At 42.8% G+C, this 22,073-nt stretch overlaps 1 protein-coding gene and 1 long non-coding RNA gene across 8 annotated transcripts in view; one reads left to right on the plus strand and one right to left on the minus strand.

Annotated features, from left to right (window-relative positions):
* Nucleotides 1–11,810, plus strand: part of LOC122455653 — a 31,948-nt gene extending 20,138 nt beyond the window's left edge. The window contains exon 4 of the long non-coding RNA XR_006274015.1: nt 9,986–11,810. This is a non-coding gene — a long non-coding RNA (uncharacterized LOC122455653). The remainder of the gene's footprint in view (nt 1–9,985) is intronic.
* Nucleotides 1–22,073, minus strand: part of ZC3H12B (zinc finger CCCH-type containing 12B) — an 88,339-nt gene that overhangs the window by 21,501 nt on the left and 44,765 nt on the right. For 2 of the 7 annotated variants that reach the window (XM_043491710.1, XM_043491711.1), the window contains exon 1: nt 8,185–8,315. The exons of 1 other annotated variant lie outside the window; for it this stretch is intronic. The gene's annotated coding sequence lies outside the window, so the exon portion shown is untranslated. Of the gene's footprint in view, nt 1–8,184; nt 8,325–17,790; nt 17,888–22,073 lie in introns of those variants that run through there. 4 more of the 7 variants (XM_038417158.2, XM_043491712.1, XM_038417159.2 and 1 more) reach the window with 4 other exon arrangements.

The following is a 22,073-nucleotide window of genomic DNA, read 5'->3' on the forward strand; positions in this document are numbered from 1 at the left end:
AGAGCAGGGATTAAAAGAAAGAAAAAATTATCAAGGGAACATATAAGAACTCAACCAACTAAGTGAATTATTTATCCAGAAGAGCATCTATCATATACATTTACATTCAGAAACTTTTTTTTAAAGCAGATTCCTGCCCCCCAAGAGATCAAAGTGGCTCTTATGTAGCTTTTATGGTCTAACACATCAGAGAGCAATATGAGAATTACTCCCCTGATGTACAGTGATTGACTCTAAGTCTGTTAGCTAAAAATAAGAATCAGAATCTTTCTTGAAAAAAATAATTATTGCACATACAACATAATTAGAATCAAAATAGTGTCTGACACTGTTAATTTCCTTTTTATTTTGAAGCTAAAAAGTACCCGAACTAGCTTTTCATCCTAAAAATATGATAAAATAATTTTTCCACAGAAAAAAATGTAACAGCCACTAAAATTAGAAGGCCAATAATGGAATTGCTGACTAGCATTAATTATAATGATGTAAAATAAACCTACAATATTATTTAATATAATAAAAAAACTTATTTTTAAAATGGAAAATTGGTCTTCCCCTTATTCACTGAAACCCTGCTCTGGCACTGCAGACTCAGGCTTGGCACATTCCAGTGCTTTCTTCCCTGGTTGCCATCCCACAAACCTGCCTTTGGCCAGGGCTTTCCATGGAGAGTGGCAGTCCCAGGTTGTCAAAAAGTTGTCAACAAGCTGCATAACAGTTGCTAATATCCGTATCCCATTAACATTAAGGTCAACGGAACAGGATCAGTTCTCTGGAAAATGAGGCTAATCATAGAAAGTTGTATTTAACAGGATTGAAATGGCATCCACCATATTTGGTAAAGTACAGATTATCAATTTATTTTAATTTTATTAATAATTTTAAGAGTAATAAAATTAATAATCAAAATAAGAAACCACTTTAAAAATGAAGCTGACAAAGATTTATCTGAACAAGGAATTATTTTTATTTTTTAGTATGGGGCAGTTGGAGAGTGCCCATCACCATAGTATCTGAATACCGCTACTACTATTAAACTGTACATTTATGTAAGACCTTTCAATCAGAGATATAAGACCACATGTCACTTCATTTACATCTATCACTACCCTCTCCACTAAACTGCAACTAGCTTTGTGGGAGAATCCAGGACAGGCTTCCCAGCAGCAGAAACGCAAAACAACTTTAGGAAAAGAAGTGCAGAATAATTTTAGGAAAAGAAGTGCAGAATAATTTACAGGAACCATTCTCGGCCACAAAGTGTCAGACAACGATCAGCATCTTGGGGAGGTTTTGCTGTTCGAGAAACCCCTCATGGGCAACCTACTTCTCAGGCTTCTAGCTCCCTGCAGTCTGACTGCCATCATGGTTGTGATTTGAGTTGGAACTCTTGAAGATAAAGAGTCCATGTCCACTCTGGCTCAAAAGGTCCCTCTACAGGGGGTCTGGAGAGCTCGGTTCAGAAGCAGGTCTCACTGTCTTGGTCATTAAGAAGACCTGAAGGTGAGCTTCCCTATCCTTCCTAGCTCAGGAACTGAAGGACTTACAAATTACACATTTACTGGGAATATGCAATTATCCCAGACAGTAGAGGCATTTTGAGTATCCATCCAAAGCTGGGAGAACTCCCTTGCATGAGGGGCAGTGTTTAAACCTAGGTGAATCAAATAATGCTACAGCAAATAAGATCTAAAGGTTGCAACAGGCAACTGAACTACTAACTACTAAAGCTACTAAAAACTATTACTATACTCTAACTGTAGAACTATTTAGTAAGGCTATCAAGAAGGCTGGCAGTCTCTTCAACTGTTGGGCTCTGTCTCTAAGCTGTGAGTCGGTGAGAGGAACCGAATAGTGGCAGGTGCACCTCACCTTTATGTGCCCTCACAGAGAAGCATGAGGACATGTGTACCTAGTGGGTACTGATGGCTGAAAAGACTCCCATCCTTACCATACAAGGTGCATGCACACCATGGAATGGGCATACATACAAAAGATTAGTGCAACTTTTACTCCTGGGGTAATTCTGCACCAAAAAAAAAATAAAATTCTGCACACAATATTTAAAAATTCTGCATTTTTTGTCAACATAATGCAATATAATCCAGCTAGTTTCAATTATTTTGTTAATTTATTTAAACTACAATACTATGGATGGAGAATGGGAGTGGGGAGCATTGGAGGAAATCACCAAACCCCCTTTGTCTAATAGTAACGTAGCTAGTATTGACCCTTTACTTCTAATTATTAGTCAACAAACAACATTCAGTGCTGCATCATAGGCAACTGAAGAGCAAGTGAGGGCTAGGATCTCGAACTCACCGTTTATACTGGCTACTGACCATCTCCAAAAGGTCAGTAGAAAAGAGTTCATGGAGCACATTTTGATAGGAAATTTTTTCAATCCAAAAATTCAGTTCTAATCACTAAAGTACCATAAGCATTTATAAGGTCATACTGTCCTTTACAATAAGTTTCCTTTACACCACTTTGGCAATGTAAAGGAGCCTTAAAATTTTTACACCTGTTCTATACTCCTGGGGGAATTCACTAAGAACAACGGGAACAATTCACTAAACAGGCAGGCTGCTACATTCTCCTCTGCCTGAGGGAACAGAGCCTGCCTCATACCTACCTCTTCAGAAATACCCCAAAGCCCTGCCCCTTGAGCATGCTGCAATAGCAAGTGGGACAGAGTGTCTCTCTCTCTCTCTCTCTCTCTCTCTCTCTCTCTCACACACACACGACTACCCAGGGTCCCCCGCCCCCACTCAGGCAATGATTTATGTCTCTACTGGCTGCCCAAACCGACCTGTCTGCACTGCCAGGGAGTGGGCACATGACCGCTCTTGCGGCTTCCCCGTCAGAAGTCACTGACGCAGAATTCCCCCAGGAGTAAACTTTAATGATCTTAGATTTTTAAGGTTTCAGAGTAGCAGCCGTGTTAGTCTGTATTCGCAAAAAGAAAAGGAGTACTTGTGGCACCTTAGAGACTAACAAATTTATTAGAGCATAAGCTTTCGTGAGCTACAGCTCACTTCATCGGATGCATTTGGTGGAAAAACAGAGGAGAGATTTATATACACACACACAGAGAACATGAAACAATGGGTTTATCATACACACTGTAAGGAGAGTGATCACTTAAGATAAGCCATCACCAGACTTAGAACAACGCTACCTCAGCTCTCGTCCCCAAATACCCCTACTCTACCTGCGCTACATTGATGACATCTTCATCATCTGGACCCATGGAAAAGAAGCTCTTGAGGAATTCCACCATGATTTCAACAATTTCCATCCCACCATCAACCTCAGCCTGGACCAGTCCACACAAGAGATCCACTTCCTGGACACTACGGTGCTAATAAGCGATGGTCACATAAACACCACCCTATATCGGAAACCTACTGACCGCTATTCCTACCTACATGCCTCTAGCTTTCATCCAGATCATACCACTCGATCCATTGTCTACAGCCAAGCGCTACGATATAACCGCATTTGCTCCAACCCCTCAGACAGAGACAAACACCTACAAGATCTCTATCATGCATTCCTACAACTACAATACCCACCTGCTGAAGTGAAGAAACAGATTGGCAGAGCCAGAAGAGAACCCAGAAGTCACCTACTACAGGACAGGCCCAACAAAGAAAACAACAGAACGCCACTAGCAATCACCTTCAACCCCCAACTAAAACCTCTCCAACGCATCATCAAGGATCTACAACCTATCCTGAAGGATGACCCATCACTCTCACAGATCTTGGGAGACAGACCAGTCCTTGCTTACAGACAGCCCCCCAATCTGAAGCAATACTCACCAGCAACCACACACCACACAACAGAACCACTAACCCAGGAACCTATCCTTGCAACAAAGCCCGTTGCCAACTCTGTCCACATATCTATTCAGGGGATACCATCATAGGGCCTAATCACATCAGCCACACTATCAGAGGCTCGTTCACCTGCGCATCTACCAATGTGATATATGCCATCATGTGCCAGCAATGCCCCTCTGCCATGTACGTTGGCCAAACTGGACAGTCTCTACGTAAAAGAATGAATGGACACAAATCAGACGTCAAGAATTATAACATTCAAAAACCAGTTGGAGAACACTTCAATCTCTCTGGTCACTCGATCACAGACCTAAGAGTGGCTATACTTCAACAAAAAAGCTTCAAAAACAAACTCCAACGAGAGACTGCTGAATTGGAATTAATTTGCAAACTGGATACAATTAACTTAGGCTTGAATAGAGACTGGGAATGGATGAGTCATTACACAAAGTAAAACTATTTCCCCATGGTATTTCTCCCTCCCACCCCACCCCCCCACTGTTCCTCTGATATTCTTGTTAACTGCTGGAATTAGCCTACCTTGCTTGTTACCATGAAAGCTTTTCCTCCTCCCCCCCCCTCCGCTGCTGGTGATGGCTTATCTTAAGTGATCACTCTCCTTACAGTGTGTATGATAAACCCATTGTTTCATGTTCTCTGTGTGTGTGTATATAAATCTCTCCTCTGTTTTTTCCACCAAATGCATCCGATGAAGTGAGCTGTAGCTCACGAAAGCTTATGCTCTAATAAATTTGTTAGTCTCTAAGGTGCCACAAGTACTCCTTTTCTTTTTAGATTTTTAAGGAACTCTCAAGGAAAAATTAATTCCATAATTCAGAACTGCATGGCTATACACCAACACCAATAAGTGTCCTAAAAACACCGAGAAGGGAAAACATTAGAAGAATTGTTAGGGTTAGAGAACAACCACTTGGTCTTAGGCCTCATGCCTTTATCTTCCTAAGGTGCAATCACACGATTCTCCAGATCTTAGACAGGGTCCAGGTCTAAAGCACCATGCTTCCCCAGCAGGCCCAACCAGTTTTTCCATTTGGGAGCTTATGACCAGTGAATTACAGTGACCCAAAAACAGCCTTCTTCAAACAGTCTATGTTTTTATCTTAACAGTAGGAACAAAAGAACAAATAACATAGGTGCGGAGAATGAGGCAGTTATCTGTAGTATTATTTATAGATATAATCTCTTTTGGGCTACCTGTAAAATATTCTTCTGTTTGAATAATCAAAGGGGTTAAAGGAACCAAGCAGGGAAGGCAAAACAATGACACAGATAAGAGTCTTGAAGAAACAATAGGGAAGCTGTTTACTGGGGAATAATGCCTATCTGGCTCCATCCATGTTTAGAATAGTTTACTCTTCTCAAGTCTGAGACCAGGTCTAAACTGAAAAGTTAAGTCAATTCAGCTATATTGCTCAGGGTTGTGCACCCTTGAATGATGTAATTAAGCCAACCTAGCCCCCCACTATAGCCAGTGCTAGGCTGATAGAAGAATTATGCCTTTGATCTAGCTACTTCCTCTCTGGGAGACAGACAACTACAGTGACAGGAGAGCCCCTCCTCTTGCTGTAGTGATTGTCTACACTGAAACGCTACAGTGCAGCACTGCAGCTATGCCACTATATCATTTCAAGTGTAGACTAGCCCTATACCTATGTTCAAAGGGAACCCTAAATCTTAATATGCTGGGCTCAGGAAGGTCGGCTGCCCACTGATGCAAAGGAACACATAGAGACAACATCTGTCTTGTAAGCAGGACAGTCTGCTTCTCCCAGCAAGAGATGAGGGGTTACCTTGTCTAAGGGGAACTTACAAATACCTGCAAGGAAAGATTAAGGTATAGATAAGGGTAAATAAGCATGTAAGACTCTTTGAGTAGTGCTGTTTCTGTGTTACTGCAAACGTAGACTGTCACAGGTTCCTGAAAGGAAAAAAAACTTACAGGTGCTAAACCTAGTTGGGCCTGTTGTGTTAACATGGCTAGGAAACGGGGGCCACAGCCCAGAGATCCTGTCTAAAGTGGCTGGAATACATGGTTCCACCCAAAGTAAGGTGCAGGAACCCAAGCCTGTAATATGACAAATAGGGACAAAAAGGGGCCTAAGGTATGGTGTGCCCTGTAACCATGATAATAAGAGAAAAGAATTTGTAAAAGAACAAAAAGGTCTCCACACATCTACCTTACTTTGTTCCTAGGCAGGCCTATATTCCCTCACATCGGAAACCCCTGGGGGCCTGGGTTTCAGTCTGTTCCCCAAAAGTAACTACCCCAGAGACAGAGAGAGAGTTAGTTCCCTTTTTATTCTGTCAGTTATTTATTCTCTCTTCCTGTGCTATTTTTAGCCCAGTTAGTCCAAAACCAGTTTAGTGGGTTCCACAGGAGTCCAAGTCAATCTCCTCCAGGCAAATGCCCTCCCCCATTGTCTCGTAATAACCCCCAACTGTTTGTTGAGGGAGGTCATATCTTGGATCGTTATTTTTACATTTCTGCTTGTTTTTCCAACAGCTTGCTATTAAATTAAACCAATATATTCACAGTAAACCCCTTACAACAGACGAACATATTGTACTCAAAAATTATTACAAAGCACCTCCAAATCAGTCACACCAAGTATCAAAATATTATTCATAACCTTTAGTTTCCTTATTCCTTGGAAAATTTAAATTACAATCTTTCCTTATAAAACACTTTCCTCCCTCCACCATGTGCACATAGGGATGTGCTCTTGTAGGGTCCACATGAACAACAGGATTCTGGCATTTTAAAAGAGCTTTAAAAGATGTCTTGACAGAATAGTTACACATTTACAGAGTTACTTGAACTTTGCAAACTTAGAGAAGAAAAAATAAAAGGAGGCTAAATTTTGAGCCAATCAATCTAGAAATGAGGGTTTGGTTTGAATTGTTAGGATGTGATTCTTATTTATCCTTTAAGTACTATAAGTTACTGGAGAAACTTACCCTAATTAATACATATATCACACACAAATTTCCATTCCAAACAGGAGTATTTCAATGTTTTGTTAATTAGGTTTTTAGAAACACACACTTGTTGTTTATTAACATCATACACCCAAGGCATATCTCCAATCTTTTGTGTACGCTCTTATTTCATTATGGAAACTCCTTAGGTTCAGCAAAGTTAATTTCCTCTGGTATATTTTAAGTAATTTGTTTAAACCAAGTATCAGAGGCTTAACCTAATTAAATTCTATAAGAAACATATATGCAATATTTTAAACCACTAGAAACTGCATCCTTTTCCTTAATCCCCATACAGGGTATGTCTATACTATAGCTGGGAGTGTGCTTCCCAATGTGGGCACAAAGACGTGCACAAACTCTGCTCAAGTGAGACCACTAAAAATAGTAGGTTGGCCACAGTGGCAGCTCAGGATACCCACCTAAGTGCATACCCAAGGGGGTGGTAAGGATTGTACTCTGGCAGCTAGCTTTAACTGTCACCTGTGCCACTGAGGCCACACTGTTATTTTTAGTGCGGTAAAAATAGCTGTGCTAGTGTGCGTCTGTCTACCTGTGCTGAGAAGCACCCTCCCAGCTGCAGTGGCTTCTACTTAAAAACAATATAACAAAAAAACAGTAATATAAAATGTAGAGCTATACTCTGTAAAAATATGATCCCTGAATAAAAAAGGAGCACCTTCCTTGCTTATTATCTTTCTCTCTGCTATTACTATCTTTTAAAGTGAGAGTTTCTGTCTCTCTTCACAAATTCTAGGCTTACCAAAACATAGGAGTCACTGTAAGGATGACGTTTTACACAGCATAACTAGAACTGGAAGCAACTGGATTTACTCAAAATTTAGAACCAGGTTTAAAATAGTAATGAAATACCCATGAGAATTATTAAGCTACTACTCCTTACTTCCACATTTAGACTTAAAAAAAAAATACCAACTTAACTGCACAGGTCAAGTTTGCTCTCAAAAGATATTTTTTACTAAAAAATAAAGTACTACCCATATGAGAATGTCATTGCGCGCTCTCTTGCTCTCTCTCTCTCTCTCTCACACACACCCACGCACATGCACAAAACGTGCTTTAATATCTTTAATTCATTCATACTTTTCTGATTCCACAATATTCTTAATGTTATGCTTTTTAAACACCAACATACCTAACCTACCACAAATAAATCTCACAGGTTTCTCTAGAGACTAGATATTGTTTTAACTAATTAAAACAATATACTGAAAACGAAAGCCAGGTTAGCCTGAATTCAAAACTAATTTAAAAATATATCAACTAGACAGGCCACTTTAAAAACAAACATTGTCACTGCTGCTAGCATACTCACTTCTGTTGTGTCTCTAATGAAAGCAGCTCAGTTGTAATCCATATTGGCAAGCTGTATTGTATATTCACAAGGTTTGCTTTCTGCCAGACTAAGTCTGTCAAGGCTTTCTAGTCTTTGGCCACTGGTGGATGTGTTATGAAAGCTCCTTCTACTAAAACACGCCCACTTCCGTGACTCACCCAGGAGTTTTGTGTCTTTATTTTCTTTTATATGTCAACTCTTGGTGGAAAACTGTTAACTAGGGGAATTCAACTGTGTCATTCCTCTTGCATGGCAACAGAAAATGCACTGTGTGTGACCTAATGATCACTATTATCTTTGAATGAATAATTATGAAGTAGTAATTATAAATTTGTTTTAAAATAGCTCCAGTTAACTTCCAACTAATTTAAAACTAAATCATGTTACAGAATTCTCCCTCTTTGATAAATCAGGGACTTAGTGATAGAGAAAACACTGCAGTGGAAGAGGTTTTGTCTGTCCCCCACTAGCCCTCTTCCTCAGTTTCTACCAAGCCATAACCAGCACCAGTAGGACCCATCACATATCATCCATCTCTCTTGGGATAAAGACACAATTAATCCTGACAAACTGATTTATTACCAAGTAGTGTGCCAAGCACTGGGCATCTCCACAAGGGTGTGTACAAAGGAATTCTTCCACTTCCTTAGCCCACAAACAGTTGCAGAACCTTTTCACAGTGACTACTTCAGCCTAATGGCTCAAGACAACTCTCTATGCCACAAATTCCCATTACTGCCAAGAGAAAAACAAAAGATCTTTGTGGCAGCAGATCCCCTAGTTTTTCCTCTGCTATATCTGCACACAGGGATCCCCTATGGAGCTAGACTCAGTCTGTGCAGAGAGAGATCTCTCGCTGCAGTGGCCTCCACAACCCATCCTACGTACCCATTTGTACAGCAGAACTGCACCTACTCCACTGTCATGAGAACCTCCAGAGGTGTAGGAACAAATCCAGCCCCACATCTACATGCACAGAGCTCACAAATTTGGGGGAAACGTAATATGTCTCTGTAGTAGCCGGCTAGTCATCCACATTTGGTTCAGCATATTTTCTGCCCTAATAGTCAGGAAAGGAAAGTGATTGTGTAAATACTTTGTTTTCCCAACATTTCTGACTGATTTTCAGCATTTTATAAGCTTTGTTTGACACATTTTCACTTTGTTGCTCAGTATTAATTCATCATTTGAAAATTTGAGAGAACAGACTACAGTATAGCCAAAGCAATACTCAGAAAGAGTCCCATCAGCAAAAATGCTGACATCTGATTAAAAACATTAACAGTCCAAACACATTGATTTCTGCGACGAAAAAAATAGTATATTCCAAAACTAATGGAAACAGAGAATTACATTAAGTAAGAACTCACTTTTTCATCCAGCATTATTTACAAATCTTGGAAGTTTTTAACATGCCAGATTCAGAGATCCTAATCTAGAAAAAAAATGCTTCCAGAAATCTTATCCAGCACTCTGTTTCAGCAAAAAGGGAGCAAGAACATCTCAGAAAGGAAAAGCAACACTACTATTACAGACTATATGAAAACAGCATCTTCTCACTGGAAGAGACTGGAACTCTATAATAAATAAATGGAATGCTTGGTGACCCAAGATATCTGTTACACAAAAGGCTTTTATTTCCTTATGTTGTTTACCAGTATTTACTGTTAACATTAAGATGTTTAATTATTGCCAAATCATGTTTAATAGTTTAAGTGAGACTTTATCTAAAAGAATACTTAGTATTTATGAGCTCTGTTTGAATCTTTTTTATTTCAAGAACAGTTCTGAATACTTTCTGCCAAGTCTTTTTCAATCAGTCCTACAAAGTACTGAGCTAGAACGCTGCATCGCATCTTCTCAGCAACACAGGATACTGCGAGTATGTCAAACCTGTCCTCTGCTCTCTATTCTGGTTTCCCATAGAATTTAGAATCAAGTTCAAAGTCTTGGTCCTTATCTTCAAAGTGCTGCATGGGCTGGGCCCAGGATATCTAAAAGACCATCTAAAGCTCTAGGACAAAGACCATAGTCAACAACTACATTCCTCTGGCACAATGGAACTCTCAATATGAAGAATAAAGCTTGTCTGTGTGGGAGCGAACTTTTTTTGGGGACAGTCTGAGACTGTTGAATGAACTCTTCCAAGAATTAAGGGCTGTCACAAACCTTACCACTTTCTGCTCCAAGTGCAAGGTCCATTTCTTTAACCTTGCCTTTTCTAACACAAAGCAACAGGTAGTAGTTGGGTTTTTTTTTAAATAGATATAACAAAACAAAACACCCCACGGCACACACTTCTCCCCGGGGAGAGGATTAAAGAACACACACATGACAGATGCCTAGTCACACTGCTTAATGCACTACTGGAAGGTGCACAGATTCTATGGTGATTAGCACAGTAAAAGAACCTAAACAGAATAGCCAGGCAGAAAAATGCATATACTTCCTTTAGAGAATCTCTACAAATCAATCCCTCTCTCACTTTCTTTCCCTCTTCCCCACTCTATGCAGCTTGAAGGGGGCACTATTATATGTATTCCGGTACCTCTCACAATGTGCAAAGTGCTGTTAGAAAAAACAGGAAGATACACTCCCTGTCCCAAAGACCTTACAATCTAAGGGCTTAATTCTCAAAATACTCAAGCACATAAATAACTTCACTACATACTGACTCCAGTTTAGTAACTTGAAATGTAGACATGAAATGTTGTTTTCTCCTACAGTACTGTACTTGTTTTGGGTGGGAAAGTCACACTGACTTTCACTGGGACTTGTGCTTTTAAGTCACATAGGCACTTTTTAAATCCCTACTCTTTATTCCTAATTCTCATAGGCTGTAGTCAATAAATAAATAAAATAAAAAAATGATGGGTTCAGGGGACTGAAAGTGCAATAGGGAGCCTTTCACTTTTAGATTTTTTTTTAATACAAACCATTACTTAGTTTGCCATGCCTGTTCAATTGCCTGCAAGAGGTGAGTTTATGGTACTTATCCAGTTCCTAGTGACTACATCACATCACAAAAGATATCATCACAACTGGCTTCCTTGTTGGCAATCTGTTCAGATTCTCCAAGGAATGAAAGGGCCAAGGAAACTGATGTACCCTCTTATCTCAAGAATATATTTCCTTTCTCAACACAAAGTCAGGGCTAGGATACATTGACAGAATGGTCAGAGAGAAGCTTGCACTGCTACCGCCCATGCTGCAGCTCTCCAGTATTTTTTACAAATACTAAATTCACTTTAAAGGAAGAACAAAATCTAATAAAATAATTAAAAATGAAAGGGGGGAAATCCTTTGCGTTTTATTTGAGGCAAGTGTTATATAGTGTATATCTTTCTCTGTGGCCATCTTTCATCAATTTAAAATGGTTTTGGAAAGGCTGTTTCTAAAAATATGGATAGGTTATCCTCAATACTCTATTTCCATACACAATACTTGTCCTTTTCTTACAATACAATACTAGCTGTCATCTATGGCCCCCAACTAAAACCTCTCCAGCGCATCATCAAGGATCTACAACCTATCCTGAAGGAAGAGCCCTTACTCTCACACACCTTGGGAGACAGGCCAGTCCTCACTTATAGACAGCCCCCCAACCTGAAGGAAATACTCACCAGCAACTACACACCAAACAAACAACACTAACACACAACAAAAACACTAACCCAGGAACCAAACCCTGCAACAAACCCCACTGTCAACTCTGCCCGTATATCTATTCAAGGAACACCATCATAGGACCGAACCACCTCAGCTACACCATCAGGGGCTCGTTCACCTGCACATCTACCAATGTGATATATGCCATCATGTGCCAGCAATGCCCCTCTGCCATAGACATTGGCCAAACCAGACAGTCTCTACGCAAAAGAATAAATGGACACAAATCTGACATCAGGAATTATAACATTCAAAAACCAGTAGGAGACCACTTCAATCTCTCCGGACACTCAATAACAGACTTAAAAGTGGCTATTCTTCAACAAAAAAACTTCAAAAACAGACTCCAACAAGGAACTGCAGAACTGGAATTAATTTGCAAACTGGACACCATCAAATTAGGCCTAAATAAAGACTGGAGTGGATGGGTCATTACAAAAACTAATTTCCCCATACTAATTTTCCCCTTACTGTTACTCACACCTTCTTGTCAACTGTTTGAAATGGGCCACCCTCATTACCACTACAAAAATGGTATTTTCTCCCTTGGTATGCTACTATTAATTGAATTGTCTCATTAGACTGACCCCCCAACTTGGTAAGACTACTCCCATCTTTTTATGTACTGTGTATATAGCTGCTACTGTATTTTCCACTCCATGCATCTGATGAAGTGGGTTCTGGCCCATGAAAGCTTATGCCCAAATAAATTTGCTAGCCTCTAAGGTGCTACAAGGACTCCTCGTTGTTTTTGCTAAATGACAGAATTCCCCTTCCGTTAACTAGAGTGAAAACACTTGTGAATGGAAAGAACAAAACCTTGCTGGTTTAGTTATGCATTTCCTGCTTCCCCATGTGACCTGTAAAATGGAATCTTAAGTTTAACAGTAAGAAACTTCCACAGGTCTTGAACATTTTACCAAGATCCTGTTTTATTTCTGTTGAAAAATCTTAATTGTTTTACATCAGAAGTGTACTTTTAGTGTTTTCAACTTGAGGGGAAAATATTTCAGAAAGGTCAAGAGGCCACAATAAATAGCTTTGTGGCAGATTCTCTGCTTTGTTCACCTTCCTTTGTGACATTCAGGTGTTGCACAGGAAGCAAAAAACATCCGCAAATTCTTTGCTGAGATTCCCATCATGCAGGGCCACATAACCGGCTTCTTTGCCTCCCTCCCCGAAGCTTCTGGTGGAAAGGAAAATGCTGTGGGCAGGAATGGAAAATGTTTTCTGCCTATCCCCAGCTAGCACATAATCCCTACAGGACTGTTCCCAACTGTCAGAAGTTAGTGCAGCCCTCAAACTACTGTAACCTCACCTGGAGCAAAGAATAAGAGAGCAGAAACAAAAGCTCTTTGAGATGTGTTGTCCATATGTATTTAATTCCTCTCTCAGTGCATGTGTGTCCCATGTGCTTGCGATCAGATCTTTTGGACAGTAATGTCTGTTGGGGCCACACATTAGCTCTGAGTCTTCTCATGCTCCCATATCAAGGGCATAAAGTGTGGAGTGGCTCAACCACCACTCAGATTCTTTGCCAACACAGAGTCCAGATTTTATAGTACTCTACTAGCAGGGAATATATGTTTGGACAACACATTCTTAAGAATTCCAGTTACTGCAAGATAAGTAACTTTTCCTTTCTTCTTCAAGCAATTAATATATATACATTCCACTCTTGGAGGCTCAGCCCCCAGCCCTGGAATGGCAGGTGGGAGACGTGGCCTCCAGCCCCAGAGCACCGGGCAGGCGGGTGGCATGGCTCCCAGTGCCAGGTGCGGCCCCCAGCCCCAGAGCGCCGGGTGGGCAGGCAGGGGACGCGGCCCCAGCCTCAGAGCACCATGCAGGCAGGCAGGCAGCATGGGGTGCACAAGCACTGACTCTACCCCCCTGAGTCCCTGGCCACAGGGTGGCCCTCACTAGCCCTAGCCCCAGCCCGGCGCTCCGGCCACGGAGGAAGAGCTGCAGAGCATCGGGAAGCAGGAGGGGGCGGAGCATGGGCGGGGCCACACAGTGCAGTTTCGGGAGGCTCAGCCTCCCCTAGCCTTTGTTATCCGCCAACCATGGACTGAACCCCATGTGGCTACTTTGCTGATGTCTAAAATGGATATGTTTCACAAAGAAATCAGAGAAGGTACTTATGCACTAGCAGAATGAACCCTAGTCTGAGCTGGCAAATTTAAACTAGCTCTGTCGTTACAAGCCTTGATGCAATCAGAAACCCATTTTGACAGGTTTTGAGCTGATATCAGCTAACCCCTTATTCTTTCAGAAAAATCCTACTAATTACTTTGCAGAAGCCCTGAAAGGCACAACTAATTCTCCAGTCCGAGACAGTTCCTCCTCAGAAATTTCCTCTGACTGTTCGGTTTCACATGCTGGCAGTTGAGAAACTGCAGGTTCCTGATGAATAGGAGAGAAGAATTTCATCCTACGTGGTGGTGTACACGTGTGATGACTCAGGTGACAGGGACTGAGAGATTCCAACTAGGCCACCTTCGGATGTTATAGAGGTAAGGGGCCTGAGGGCCCAGGACAGGATACCAGCAGGGGTGGCAGGTTTGTATACTTTTTGGTGGTGCCCAGAACCCGCCCTTGCCCAAACTCCGCCCCCCCCACCTGCCCAAGGCTATGGGAGGGAGTTTGGGTGGGGGAGGAGGTCTGGGGTGCAGGCCCTATGCTGGGGCATGGGATTGGGGTGCAGGCTCTGGGAGGGAATTTGGGGATGGGAGGGGTGCAAAGGGAGGGGGTGCAGGGGTGAGGGCTGTGGGGTGAGGGAGGGGCTCAGGGTGAGAGTAGGAGTGTGGGGGGTGAGGGCTCTGTCTGGGGCTGGGGGATTTGGGTGTTAAGAGAAGCTCAGGACTGGGGCAGAGGGTTGGAGTGGATGGGGATGAGAGCTGTTTGGGGCTGGAGATGAGGGGTGTGTGGTGTTGGAGAGAGCTCAGGAGAGATGAAGGCTCTGACTGGGACTGGGGATAAGGGGCTTGGGGTGCTGGAGGGGCTCAGACGGAGGGTTAGGGTGCGGGGGGATGAGGGCTCTGGCTGGGACTGGGGAAAAGGTGTATGGGGTGTTGGAGGAGCTCAAGACTAGGGTAAAGGATTGAGGGTGTGTGTGGCGGGGTGAAAGCTCTGGCTGGGGCAGGGCTGAGGATGAGTTTGGGGTGCAGGCAGCTGCTTCGGGACAGGGGCCAGGGAGGAAGACTCCCCCCAGCCCTTTCCCTGCCAGCAGCAGAGAGCTCTGTGGGAGGAGCCCCCCTTTCCCACCCTCCAAGCAGCACATTCATCCCCACCACTGCCACTGCACAAGCTCCTAGGGCCTCTCTCAGGTCCAGGAATCTCCCTCGCCTCCCCTGTAGTGGGTGCCAGGGGGTGCTGCGTGCGCCTCCTCCCCTCCTGCTGCCCCTCAATGTAGCCTCACTGTGGGTGAGGGATGGGGCTGCCTCCTTGCCCAGAATGGGGCAGGAGCGGTGACTGCGGGTGGGTGGGTGGGCGGGGCCCCCTGTGCTGGTGGATGGTCCCGCCGGACAAGGGAAGGGTCTGAGGTGGAAGGGCAGGCTCAGAGTCCGTCTGCCCTGGCAGTGTAGATGTGGGGCGCTAGGACCCTGCGACAGTAGTTGCTGCAGGGGGGCAGTATGGAGCTGCTCAGAAGAGGCAGCCAGGGACACTCTGCTGCACACGGGGGGGGCGGCGGCAGGTGGGCCTTTGGGACACCCGACCCCAAATATTGGTGGAGCTGGACCCCTGGGCTCTGAATATTGCTGGTGCTAAGGCACCACGTGAAGATATAACTCGCTGCCCCTGGATACCAGGACATATGTCTACCCTCATGTTTCCTATAAGATCTGGACCGAAACAAGTTCTTGATTCCGCTTTCAACCCATAAAATTCCTAGGAAGGGCCATAAGGAAGTAAGTAGGGGATCCCTGTCCATTATATTGCAACTCAGACAAAAAGAATGATCATTCCAAGTCTGAGGGAGGGGCTGCCAAAACCAGAATGTTCAATTGTAAGGGGAGGTGGTGGTCTTGGGGAGACACCCAGTGCTGACGTGACTGTGGGTATTACTACCATCAAAGGAACATTAAGTTCTGTAAATAGTAAAGCTAATGAATCCTAAAGTCACAAGAGTGCCCCGGAACGGAAGTGGGATTTGTCCAGGGGAGTCAGCTGTACCTGGATCTGAAGCTGGTAACAAAGAGCAGTCTAACAAAGACATCTGTAAATGAGCATCCACATCTTTTAAAGGCCTTTTAGAAAAGGATTTACAGATTGAACATTTTCTGGGGATATGAGACTTCCCAATACTGCTGCCTCGCAAGAGACACAATATTCCAGCGTGGGAAAGAAGATTAAAACTTCCCAAACAATTAAAGTTTATCAAAAATCTGCCAACAGGCAACTCACCCTAACATTAACGTACAAAATATAGTATAATCAGCATTCAGATGCAGACACTAGAAAGCTCAGGGTTTGTCTTCATATACAACGCTACAGTGGTGCAGCTGCACCACTGTAGCACTTTAGTGAAGATGCTTCTTCAATTGGCATAGTTAATCTACCTCCCCAAGAGGCAGTAGCTGTGTCAACAAGAGAAGCCCTCCTGTCGACATAGCACTGTTCACATGGGGTGTTAGGTCAGCATAACAACATCACTCAGAGGTGTGGATTTTTCACACCCCTGGAGCAATGCAGTTATACTGTGATAAATGAAGTGGGGGGATAGCTCCCTTTGATGGACATCCAGCCAATCAGTTAGCTGTAAAATCCCTCTCGGTAGCTGTTCTTTACTTGCTCTACCTGTAAAGAGTTAAAAAAAAAACAGGTAAAGAAAAAAAAAGTGGGCACCTGATCAAAAGAGCCAATGGGAAGGCTAAAACTTTTTAAAATGGGGGAAATAAACTTTCCCTTTGTTGTTCTCTGGGCTGGAGGGATAGAGCAGCCATGCTATAAGCAGCTTTAAGCTAGGTCTGATCATAAATCATCAGATCATACCTAGAACTACTTATTTGAACTCCAAATGTGTAAGTAGATCAGAATGTTTAGCTAGATGTGATCAGGATTAATTCTGTTTATTTTTAAGGTTTGTGGATCTCCTCTGTGCTAACCCCAGATGCTTCTGTCAGCTTGTAACCTTTAAGCTGAACCCCCAAGAAAGCTATTTTGGGTGCTTAATTTTTGTAATTGTTTCTTTTAAGATGGAACAAACAGCCTAAGTTCCAGATATATTTTCTTTCTTTTTGTTTCTAATAAAATTTACCTTTTTTCAGAACAGGATTGGATTTTTGGTGTCCTAAAAGGTTTGTGCATGTTATTTGATTAATTGATAGCCATAACTAATTTCCTTTGTTTTCTTTCTCAGCTCTTCTGGGGGAGGGAAGGGCTTAAGGGTACCCCACAGGGAGGAATTCCCAAGTGCTCCTTCCTGGGTTCAAAGGGGTTTTTTTTTTTTTTTTTGCATTTGGGTGGTGGCAGTATTTTCCAAGCCAAGGTCAGAGAAACCTTGGGAGTAACCTTGGGAGTTTAATAAAAGCCTGGAGTGGCACGTATTAATTTTTAGAATCCTTGCAGGCCCTTATCTTCTGCACTTGAAGTGGCAGAGTGGGGATTCAGCCTTGACATATATGTAGACCTGGCTTCAGTCTCTCAGCTATGGGTGATGGAAAGGAAGAAAAGTGGTTGGGCAGTTCCATCTTTATGCCCTCAATACAGGAGCACAAGAATACCCCAGGTGCACATGCAGCCCCAAAGAGCCTCCTGACCAAAAGACTGATCAAATGCACAACAGGATTAGATTATTATATTTATACACACACACACACACACACACACACAAGTGTTAAAAGAAGAACATTAAACAGATAACTGATATACATAATGAACTTCAACTGATGATCAAAGTTCGAAACCTTAATTGACCTGCATTTCTCATATTGGCTGCTTACCAGTTAAGTCGACAGGACTCACTTGAGAGAGATCGCTGCCAGAATTTCCATGAAGTTTCACTCCTCTTCCTCTGCAGAGATTATTAGAATTATTAGCGATTTTCTGTGTCAATACCTCTGAAAAAAGTGTATCAATATCATTATAGTTTATTTAAAAGGAATTTAAAATTATTTCTGCTAGAATTACCAAAATTCATTTGCAGTACAATATACTGGCCCAAATCAAAAGAAGTCAAATAGAAGCTGTGTAATTAACAAGCACATAACCCAAACAAATCTGCTTGTTCAGGTGAAGACCACAGTCCCTATACCAATTACGACAGCATTTGTAATAAATGCCTGTAAGTGTTATACACAAATACAAAATGTATCACATCTGCACACAAATTACAGTCGTAAATGATATTTTAAAAAAAAAGTATATAGCATTTGTACAGCAATAGGATTTTATTCCAAGAATGTGGCACAGTTTCTCTCCAATGTATCATTTGTAAAAGTTGATTTTTATAGTTTTGAAGTCCCTCATGATAGCATCTAAAAATTATGTTGTCAAGTCAAATTCATCTGGAATTTGGTGTCTCCCTCTTTTTTTTTTTTTAAATGTGTCATTTTAAATAAATAAATAAATAAAAAGGACAGAGAACGGGGAAACACAGAGGCCAGTGCAGGGATAAAGATAGGCAAAGAATGGAAAAATAATTACAATTTTTTTTTCAGAAGCATGAGCAAAATTCATTAAACTATTTGACCAGCTCTAGTGGTGGCTTAATACCAAGAAAAATACTACTACGAATCAGGGATGTCACAAATCCATTTTTTTGCTATTTGATCAAACAGCAACTAGTAACTATTTCTATTTGTTAGATACTAAACATAAATAAATACATGTTCTAATGAGATTTCACCCAGCAGTAAAATATGCCAGACTAATATCCTGGATATTTCTCTTTCACCTCAAAAACTGCACGCATGCATGGTCACCAGAGTCCAAAATGCTTCCAACAGAGATTATCCATACAGGGAGTAGTAACCCACGACAATGTTGAGAATTTGAAATTCAAACTAATTTTCTGAGTTTATGATTTTTGATGTGGGAATATGCACTTGGTCTAGTTTCCATCAGCAGAAATGGGAATACAATTTGGATTAATTTATTTTGAATAAGTGACAGTACAGATTCAGGCAAATCCTTCCAAACTGCCTTGATTTTCACATAATCAAGCAATACATCTTGATACATCGTTCATCATCAGTCCAGTATGAAACAGAAGGTTATTTAAGTTATGGCAAAGCCAAGGAAGCCTGAATCAATGTTTACTTTGTTGAATGTATTCTCAAGCTATAAATTTCAAATCCAGAAATGAGCCATTTCTTCAGCATTCTCAAATGCCAAATAATGCAACATACCTTTAACTAGAGTTCACAATCTCAGGGGAATTGTTGAACCATCAGCTACCAAAAAGGTCATATAGCAGCAATGTCAAAGAATGCTTTCTGCCACGTTTGGCTAGTAGATAACAACCAGTTGCTGACCTTGCTACCACAATCCATCCCTCTGTCAGCTAAAGACTTAACTACTGCAAAACTCTATGTGAGTATAAGTTTTAAATCAACCTAGAAACTTAAGATGGTGAAGGTGGCAGCATTTTTTTTTTAAAGGTATGCCTACACTTGGAGCTGGAGGTATAATTCTCAGCTCAAGGAAACATATTCTGGCTAGCTCTGCTTGATCTAGTGCTCTAAAAACATGAATGTCTTGGCAACATAGGCAGAAGGAAGGGCTAGCCACGCCAAATACATACCCATCCAAGATCATGGGCACATACTCGGTGCGGCTAGCCCATCCTGCCCCTTGCACTGCCACAACTACCCTCTATTGTTGGCAAGCTAGCTTGAGCATGTTTCCTCAAGATGGGACTAACTCCTCCAGCTCCAACTGTAGACCTACCCTAAGTCAGAGGTCCCCAAACTATGGGGCACGCCCCACTAGGGAGGCACAGAGGGGCCCAGGCCAACCCCCATGGGTTGGGGAGTGCCACCCAGCCCCACCCCACCCTAAGCTCTGCTCTGGCCCAGCCCCGAGTCACAGCCACCAGCCCCACACCTGGCCCTGGCCTCACTCTTGGCCCTGGCTGTGGCTCCACTCCTGTCCCCGCCCCAGCCTTGGCCCCTGGCTATGGCTTCATTCCCAGCCCCAGCCCCAGACCCACTGCCAGCTGCATCCCCAGCCTCGGTCCCGTTACCCCTGTCTGCGTCCATCCCGCCGCTGCCCACGCCCAGCCCTGGCTCAAGGGGGGGCATCCTGAAAAATTTGGGGAACACTGCCTTAAGTAGTGTATCCTAGCAGAAGCATGTGACACCAGTGCACTACACTGGATACCTACTGGTTTCTAGGAAGAATTTAAATGTATGGTTTTGACTTGTAAAGTCTTAAATGGCTTAGGCCCTTCTACATGAGACACCATATAATGTTCAAGGGTCAGGTGAGTCAAAGGGCAGTCCAGATCAGCGGTCAGAGTTCACACAAGCAGTCCAATAAGCAGGTGATCTAATCTAAGGGAAATGTACAGCAAGATAACTGACAGGGTCAGGCGGGGTAGAGTCAAGCAGGGTCCAAGTAAAAAGTAGTGGGCAATTGTTTGTTGCTCAGACAAGACCAGAAAGGAAGCAGGAAGTTTATACTGTATATGGTCACCAATCAATCAGGGTCAATATCATGTGACCAATTAGGTAGGAGGCTGCAGAACCTTAGAAGCTGGCCCACTCACATCTGTAAATTTCTTGATAATTGGAGGAGTCATGATGCCCAAAGCTGCTTCCCAAGAGCCCACTGGGCCTGGGTTCAAAACCAATGTTTGAGACCAAGTATTGACTCACCACTTCTCTCTGTGTACTATACAGCCACAGCTGTAGTCATTTACTGCCACCTCAAATCAAGGCTACATTAAGGTCCTTGTTCAAATCATGGATGGGACCCACAATGTCATTGTGTGTTTAGGGCACCAGATTGCCTTAATCCAACCCCAAAAGAGGGGAGTGGCACTAGACTGCTCTCCATGAGATTTTATCAGCTTTAGAACCTATACCCCACTCCCCTTGCTGCATCTGAAATAGTATGGGCACCTTCAGGGCACTCTAGAAGGCCTATCCATTTACTTATGCTTTGGGAGAGAGGGTCTTGACAAAGGCTAATGTTTGTGGAGGAGAGATCTGTTTTGGGCTGCTACATTATTATTTGTGTAAAAGCCACACAGAGCATAGACAGAGGCTGTAACTGAGGACTGTTAGTAAGAGTCTGAACTTATAGTTACAAAACATCCCCTGTATCTCTTCAAAGAAAGTTAAACAAACAAATAATGAAGGATTTAGTCAGCCATACTGGTCTTTTTATTGTTGCTGTCCAGCTAAACAAATTCAATGTTTCAAATTGGAAAACAGCCAGAAAGGATATAAACCAAATGTAAAATTAGGTTTCTATTTAAATATTCTGTGGAAAAGTGGGAAGCAGAAAAGGAAAAAAAGGCAGAGAGAAGTATGATTATGCTTAATTGCTGGGCAATTTCTCTTTCTCAAGTGCTTGTTTTCCAACTTTATATACTGATATCACTCAAGTGTTTTGAAAATATGGAACTGAATAACTCTGTGGAGAGTAAAATGAATACATTTCTTCCTTCAGATATGTTTGTGAATATTTATGCATTTCTCTAATCTCCCTAATTTTTGACACTGATACTGATTGTGGCTATGTATAGCAAATTACACAAGGGAAACATTAAACTGGCTGTATATTAAGTTTGGATTCTAACTTCAAGAGGCTCCACCACAAATGCACATGGAAGTGGATCCAAATTTCCTGGTGCCTCACACAGTGGCATGCTGCTCCAGCCCCTGCTCTGCCTCTTCCCCATGGTCCCTGGCCTGCCCCAGCCCCGCCTCTTCCCACCCCAGTTCTGCCCCAGCCCTGCCCCACTCCACCCCTTCCCCAAAGCCCCCGCACCTCCTCTTCCTGCCCCTTCTCCACCCCAGCCCTGCCTGCACTCCAGCCAGCCCTTCCCCTGAGGACTGCAGCAGGGGTCAGGCTCCCTGCACTCACCAGCAGTGGTAAGTAGAGTGACCTGGCCCCAGCCTGCTCCGCTCCCCTGGCTCCCAGCTGCACCGCCGGAGAGTTCTAGGGGCTGGTTACCCCCTGCCCACCAAGCCTGGGAGCCAGGGGAGCAGGATGAAGTGGCCAGCCACCACACCTCGCAGAGGCCTGGG

Source organism: Dermochelys coriacea, chromosome 9 (assembly GCF_009764565.3).
Source record: "Dermochelys coriacea isolate rDerCor1 chromosome 9, rDerCor1.pri.v4, whole genome shotgun sequence".
Classification (NCBI taxonomy): domain Eukaryota; kingdom Metazoa; phylum Chordata; order Testudines; family Dermochelyidae; genus Dermochelys; species Dermochelys coriacea.